The following is an 8,184-nucleotide window of genomic DNA, read 5'->3' on the forward strand; positions in this document are numbered from 1 at the left end:
ACCTTCTCCAACCCTTTGTTGCTAAGTGCTTTGTATCTTCTGGCCCAGAAGAACAAGGACATTGGGGCAAGACCTTCATATGTCTATTGGCAAGCGTGCAGATACGCAAACTAAAAAAAATTAACCTTTGTCAGGCACGCTAGCTTCTAAATCTTACACCAAATAAGGTTAACTTTGGTTTGTCCCATACCATTAGTACATGTAGTTTTCTCCAATGTTAATGATCCCATTCCATGATATAAGCTAATCAAACCGAAAACATCCCACTTTTCGTGTAGCTCCAAGAGGTAAAATCCGACATGTCATGCTAAGGAAGAGGGATAGCAAGAACTTGTTGTCGCAGGAGGGCTGAATCTGGCGAGCCGCCACCGCATTATCGCCGGAGATGCCTCTGGATGCCCGTCGATGTAGATTGCACGGGTGCGCCCGCCAAAAGCAGAACGTGGGGATGAGTAACCTCTGTGCAGGGGGGGGGGGCACCCGCCCTGGATGCTGGAGAGAAGCCATCAGTTGAAGCTCGCGACGAGGCGGCAGATTCTAAGCCGCGCAACAGGGGGCCCTAGCCTCACGAACCGCGAGCGCCCACCATCGAGCAAGAAGATGGCCCCATTGCCGCTACGTTTTGCCGCGTGTGCTTATCCCGGCGGCATCCTCAGGCGATGGCAAATGGGAGAGAGGCAAGAGAGGAGTGATGCAATACGTGGGTGGGATGGTCTCTCTGGACTGTTTTCATTCATTTCCATCATCATTATATCTCTATCTCATGGTGTACCTCTTCTGAACCAATCAATTCATCTACAACGCATAATGCATGATGATCAACACGCCAACAATAAAGAAGGGAACATCAAACATATGCATTTGCAATAGTTGTCCTCACTCTCCATGGCCCATATGGGGCACAACTAATTCTTAGAATCGGCAACCAAAAATTGCGTAACTTGAAACAAAACCATGCGACCAGACAAAGCCATTGGTGCTTGCAGAAAAGTACCACATCATGAAATAATTGCCACGTCCCCGCAAAACAAGAAATAATTGCCACGATATTGTCATAAGAAAGAGTTGATTATTTTATGCAATGGAAAGTCAAAAGTCAAAACCATTGGGAAGAAATCATAAAAATAAAGAATGTCCTGTTTGTTGGTTTCGCATCCTCTGCCTTCTCCCATAGATATTTTTTTCCAAACCACGCGATAACCTCCATTAGTTTTTTCCAAGCCGCCCCCACATCCTCGTTTACGAAAAAAGGATCCCTTGCAAAACAACCAACACAAAATCAAATAAATCGCCAATAGCAAGAAATCCATTGCAAGCAAACAACAAAATCAACTCACATAGTTGTACATACACAATCTCAATCAAATCATATATTTCTTTAGGTGCCTATGGACTCTTCCCCCACAACATATCTCAATCTTAACCCAATCAAGACAAAAAAAAAATCTACGTTGAACCACTAGAATAAAGTTGCTCCGTTTCAATGCACGAGTATTTAGCTAGTACCTATAAACGTGCAGTAAAAGTCATTAATTCTCTGATCTCTAGCAACACACTGCAACAAACTACATGTAGATGTATGAAAAAAAAACATCTTTCAAGCCCCCGACAAAAAAAACATCTTTCAAGAAAATAAAGCTACGACTGCAATGCCAAACAAGAGAGGTTTTCAGGAATAAACATGCTATATTTCTTGACATTGTTTGTTTTCAGGTTGCTTACCACATGGGCCATGTGGTAAACATGCTATAAATAAGCAAAATTAAACTCTCAAGCTGTTCTAGGGAAATCCCTATTCGCCGCTCGCTGCGGCAAAATGTCGGGCTACCGCACAGGGCAGCGCAGCCAGCGACAAACCTGGGCCGGCCCACTAATACATATTGCGTCCAACCGGTTTTGGGAACTTTCTAGAAGGTTCCCTGAACCGGGTTTTTGCCTGTATCGTTTCTTCTGGTTCTTTTTCGGCTTTCTATTGTTTTTTCATTTCTCTTTTTTTGTTCCTGTTTCTTTTTCATATTTTTCGTTTTTGTTTTTTGTTTCATTTTCTTTTTCAAGTTTATTTTTCTTTCTCAGAACTTGTTCGCGGTTTTACAAAAAATTTATGATTTTCTTTTTTATTTATTTTCTTTTCTTATCATTTTTTTTAAATCGAAAAATTTAAAGTTTGTTCGTGTTTCCAAAAAATGTTCTAAAAATTCAAAATCTGTTCTCGTTACACAAAAAGGTACAAATCTTTCAAAATTCAGACCGGATTTCAATTTTTTGTTCACACATTCAAAAAATGTTCGCGTTTCCAAATTTGTTCGGAATTTTTCAAAATTGTTCTTCGTTTCAAAATATGTTCTCAAAATTCAAAAAATGTTCGTACTTTAAAAAATTGTTTGCGCTTCCAAATTTGTTCAGGATTTTTCAAAAAATTTCTCTGTTTCAAATTTGTTCTCAAGATTCAAAAAATGTTTGGGAATTGAAAAAAATGTTCCAGCTTTCCTAATTTGTTCACAAATTCAATAATAGTTCATGTTTTTCAATTTTGTTCACAAATTCAAAAAATGTTCTGGAAGTTTTAAAAAGTAAACATTTTTATTTTTTGTTCACAAATTCAAGAAATGTTCCCTTTTTCAAGTTTGTTCACATCATTAAAATGTTCCTGTTTTACAAAAATTGTACGAAAATTCGAAAAATGTTTTTATTTTGAAGAAAATATTCATAATTTCGAAAAATTCAGTTGTAGGAGGTCGTTGATTCGACCCAATAAATGGACTGTAGGATTTTTTGCGGATTAATGTTTAAGTTTAGTCTCTGTTGTCTACGTCTTTAACTGTCGCACTGCAATTGGACATGAGATGGTCTGTGTCGCAGTGGTTTGCACGGCAAGCGAATTTGTGCGAAGTCTCGTGTTTGAGCTACAGCGCTAGCGTGATTTTCGTTTTTTGCGATTTTTCATGTCGGGAACGTGCCGCCGCGTGCCACTGTAAATGGGCCGGCCCACGCTAGCCGCTCCTGTGCGAAGTGCCAGCACTTTGCCGCAGCGAGCGGCCTATAGGAGCTCCCCTGTTCTAGCTCCCATCTTTTTTTCTTTCTTTCTTTCAATTTAGACCGGTTCCCTGGAGCCCAGCCCAAGCGAGCGTAATTCTTTTTTTGAGGTGAAGCGAGCGTACATTTGCGTCCGGTAGAAGTAGTGGGCCGCAATTCTCCTCCTAGCCGAACCCACCAACAGCCCAAGCGAGTGTACCTGCCGTGAAACAAAAATCTTGAGCACCGCCGAGGAGTGGAAAGAAACCCCCAAATCGCATCGCCTCCTCCTCCCACGCCAGCCGGAATCCTCCTCCGCAGCCGCCTACGGTACCTCAGTCGAGCTCCTTCTTCCCCACTCCGGGCGAAATTTCTCTCTCCGTGAACTCGTAAGAGGTCGGCGTTTGCGGGCGCGGGGGATACGCCGGAGTCAGAGCATCCGCGGCGACCGGAGACCAAGGAGGAGGAAGGCGAGGAAGGTGCGGGCGCGTTGAAGGCGAATTCGCCATCCTTCCGGCGCCGTGAGGTGACCTGCGCGCGGCGGAGCTGGGCGTCCACTCAGCCACTCAGGTAACACGACGAGCCTTGTACTACGAGATCTTTTTAGTCTCACACATCGCCAAGCGACTAGGGATCCCACCAGTTTAGACTTTAGAGGCTTTGGGTTAGAGGGGCGCGGGCAGAGGGGGGAGCTATGCCTCACCAGGACGGTGAGGGGCGGCGGGGCATATCGCTCCCATGATTTTTTTTTACTTGCACACATTTCGTAGTTGTAGGCAGGCATTTAGATAGTAAACGTCTCCGAGCTGAAATTTCTTTATCCAATGAAGATCACTTGTGTACCTCACCATGCTAAAGATAGATAATACAGTAGAATACTGAATAGTTGGAGAGTAGTGGTGGTGGTGATTATAACGACCAATAAAACACAGAATTAACATTTTCTCGGAGGATCGTGTCTGTTGGGCAAACTAAATGTGAGAAAGTATTTTCTTAAATTTGTAGCTTGCAATTACCCAAAGCAATGGAAAACAAATTATTAGGGATTATGATTGATGGTAATGTTTCTGAAGATGGCTCACAAGCATAGTAGCTAGAGTTTGTTCTAGACAATGATCTCAATTGGATACACATGTACAGTTGCAAATAATTATTAACAGTAGTGTACGTCATACCAATGCATATTAAGCTACTCGTACTTTCTAGAAAGCCTAACATAACTTCCTTTGTGCTTACATCTTTTGTAAGTGTGTAAATGTTAAAATCTACTGCCAGGCTCGTCTAATCTTTAACATCTTCCTGCATGAGATGAGGTAGAACTTAACATCAAGATTTTCATCAAATTTTAAGTGTCCTCAGTCTTTACTGATGTTAAGACACAATGGACTTTTAGAAGCTGGGAGTAAATGAGATTTCAACATAAAGAGTAGTACAAACTAGTGGATTAGCAGATAAAATGGCATATGTTGGTGTGGCAACCATCTATTTTCTGTGCTTATTTGTCAGATTCTTGATCATAGGGTCAGATATTAGTGCATCTTCATTCCTGATTGTTTGCTCCATCAGGTACCATAGTTTAAGGGCAGATGCACGTTGGTTACTGAAGAGACCTGAAACCTCTCTTAGAAAAGAAATAGGACAACTTCTTTGTTTCAAGAGGAGCAACTTGAATCTTAAGTATGCCAAAATTACATTCCACATTTACATAATTGTGTTTACCTTTTGATTATTACATGATGGGTACAGACTGTTCCTTTTGACCCGTGCTTCAAGGTTGAGTAGCGGCGGCTCTGGCAGCGATGGACAGAACAAGCAGTGGAGGTGTCAGAGGGGAAGGCGAGAAGAAGGCGGCTGCAGCATGCGACGTGGAGGCGCTGCGCAAGTGCCTGCAGGAGAACAAGGGTGATCGTGTCAAGTGCCAGGCTCACATCGATGCCTTCCGATCCTCATGTTCTCTCAGCCCCACCACTACCTCCAATGGCCATCCTGCTGTATGATCTTCCACTTCTTGCTCCCAAATCAGAATAATTTCTTTTCACTAACTTTTACCCATGTATTAGTTAAGTAAATCCTTCCTACCCAGATTGACCCAGATTAACAGGTCTTATCTGATACACTATTTTAAACAAATGAAGTTTTCTTCAAGTTAAAAGGCAAACATGGACTCATCTGAAACTTGATTTAGAGCATGACACCGTTGTTTTCAGTGTTAGATTAGTCATCACTCCGAGGTCTTCGAGACAAACGAAATAGCTGCTTTGGGAAGACATCAGTATCAATAAAGCCGATAAACATAGTATGCATGCAGATAGATCCTACATACAGAAAAACAAATCATGTTATCTTGTAACTTCTAAACACACTCTCTGAACCAGTTGGTAGAGTTTCAAGTGCAATTAGGACTGAAACATGATGCTATTTTTCTGGTGCAGGTAAAAAAGGGGATGTGAAACACAATGGTTCTGTTGCTGGTGTAGTTTTACAAGAAACTGCATGGAATACGTATGATGAATAAGGTGACGACTCAAATGCAACATATGTGGATGGTCATGTGAAAGAGGATAATTAGAACTTAGGGTATGTTTGATTTGTAGCCAACATGTACCTTATCAATTTTTTTGGCTGTGACCAAAACTTTGGTCATGGTTTGGATGGTTGTTAACTTTTTGGCATGCCAATGGCTTCATACCACGCTAGTTCATTTTTTCTGCTAATATTGCCCAGCTCATTGGCACACAAAACCTTGACCAAAATTTGGCTAGCCAAATATTTGGTGGGTCAACCCAGGGCTCAAACCAAACTTACCCTAAGACCTAATAATTATCCTATATATGGTATTTGTTGGTGCGGAAAGAACCATTGGCAAAACTCCGAAACTTGATGTCACTATTATCTTCAACGAGTCACTTTTTGCTACAGGCTGTGCTAGGCTATTTCAAAAGTTGGAGTCGGTCTAGTCTAGTGTTTTGCATAATAGGCACCTGATTCAATAAACCTTGTAAGGTATACAAGCTTATCTTTTTTCCTTCTTCCACTTTTCCTTAGGGATTTGGTTGAATAAAATGGTTAGTTGATCACTATCTACTCATACAATACTTGTAGCTAGTTGGTTTATGGTGTTGACATGTTAAAATTACAACACAGAGAGTTGGTTGTTCTTGTGTCACCCTGTTGAGTTTCCAGTCCAGATTCGGGAAGTAGGACCAAATATCTCTGTTTGGGTTCACTCCAAACAATAATAATCTCCTGCTTCAACAATGAAGACGTAAATTCAGTCAGTGAGTCTCCAGCGTTGTGGTTACTTCCTAGAGTTTACTGGTGTCCGGTTTCATCGACCAACGCCTAGGTAGCAATGAGTAGGCTGGTCAGAATTAACTTCACTGTTAAAAGGTGTCATGTGCCTTCTCATCTTAGAAGTGATGATTGGTTTATGTTGGAAGAGTTGTCTTGATTTCGTAGTGGGTTATGAGAGATTCCAGTAGCTTGGCTCCAATCTCTCGGCTGCAGATTTTTCTTCTATGGTACTTGGCTATCTACCTATCTATCTATCTGTCTGTCTGTACCTGGGAAGTTTGCTTCGGCTGCTATGCTGACATGATTCGAGCTTGAGAATTTGGAATTTCAAGTGGCTACAGCGTAGCAACAATGTACATTTCTGTGGACAGGATTTCATTAGAGTAAATTTCAGTACCTGTAATGCGTGCCTTTGAACGAGTTCTCAGAGAAGCACACATTGATCTTCTCTAGATGCCCAATTCGCTTGTGTAGTTCTTTTTGTCTGGCAATTCATTTGATAAGTAGGGTATCTTGGAAACTCACTTTGTTGTCTTGCACAAACTAAGCACACACGGCTGAGTTAAAAGAATATGCAATTGGTCTTAAAATAATGTGTTAACAGTCTCTACGACATTGCATTTAGCAATTGCAGCACTGAACTATGGGGACATCACCATTTGTCCGGATAGCAATCAGGATCCTGGCCTAGATGTTTTCCTGTCCACGGAGATCACGACATTTTCCTTGGTTGCATTCAGTTTCTTGAGCCCGATGTGATCGTGACTTTGGCGTTCTTCCTACCTGTGAAACCCGGCCAAATTCAAACTCTGAGAGAAGTCCGTGCCCGACGCCACTCCCTGAGTATATGGATTTTGGAATTTTGTATGCGAGGTCCAATTGCATGATTTTGGACAGGAAACCAGAAATCTGTGTGGCCGAAGCATATGGATGCTTCTTTAAAAGAAACAAAATTCATGTACCATGAAATCAAGATGCTTAGTAGTACTTGAAAACAATTGTAATTTGAGGAGTACATCTATTTACTCACACGCGAACCATATCAGTAGTGGCAGTATGATTAATTTTCCTTTTACAAGGGAAACATGTCATATGAGAAGGTGAAATACTACAAAATTATGGAGTTGGTAAGAAGCAAAATTTCAGGTTATAGTATTCAGAATTAAATCGCAATTAATGGAGATCTGTCATATGAAAACCAGACACACAATTTTGTTGGTTAATCGTACAACCAATTGCCATCTCATCTAACTAACGACAAGAAAGTAAACCCCGATGGAGTTGTTTCAGCTCATGAACCACGTGGAACCGGATATGCAAGCACGCATATTACTTATCTTCTCGCTTTGCGCGAATAATGGTGACGGGAAGGAAAGTATTGATGCTTGTGTGAGTTATCTGATCAACCTTCATCTATTGCTTTGGGGTATTCCGGAGAAAGTAGTGGATAATGGGAAGGGAAAAGAGCTTTTGCCCTGAAATATGCACCTCAAGCTGGTAGAAAAACGACACAAAGTATAGACAAACTGGTGCCTTCCATCAGAGGGGTGGGCCAAGCTAAATGCCTACGCAAGCTTTGCTTCACGTACATACGTGATATCGTACGCCCGCTCCCCCGCCCCCCGCGTCGCCCGCTCGGGCGACTCGGGCGGCGAATAGGGTTTCGAGCGCCATCACCTACATCTCCTCTACTCCTCCTCGCCGCTACCCGAGGAGGGCGTCGGGCAAGCCCGTGCGGCCACCAGTGACGGTGGCGGCGAGGCCTTCGTTGTCCCTTTCGCGGAGATCCGGATCCACGGGGTGGCGACCCCTGCTGGTGCGGCGCTGCCATTCGCGCCTTGGACGTTGTGCGCGGGGACTCTGCCCGGCGTCCTCAAC

The 8,184-nt window shown here is 42.5% G+C and overlaps 1 long non-coding RNA gene across 2 annotated transcripts; it reads left to right on the forward strand.

Moving 5' to 3' along the window:
* Window positions 1-3,232: 3,232 nt before the first annotated feature.
* On the forward strand, window positions 3,233-4,916 carry LOC125509436 (uncharacterized). Of its 2 annotated transcripts, none has more exons than XR_015604815.1 (3): window positions 3,233-3,582; window positions 4,579-4,689; window positions 4,786-4,916. It is a non-coding gene; the product is annotated as an uncharacterized LOC125509436 (long non-coding RNA). The 2 variants fall into 2 exon arrangements; XR_015604814.1 differs by having other exon boundaries at window positions 4,759-4,797.
* Window positions 4,917-8,184: the final 3,268 nt, after the last annotated feature.

This window comes from Triticum urartu, chromosome 5A (assembly GCF_056163025.1).
Source record: "Triticum urartu cultivar PI428250 chromosome 5A, HENAU_Tu73, whole genome shotgun sequence".
NCBI lineage: Eukaryota > Viridiplantae > Streptophyta > Magnoliopsida > Poales > Poaceae > Triticum > Triticum urartu.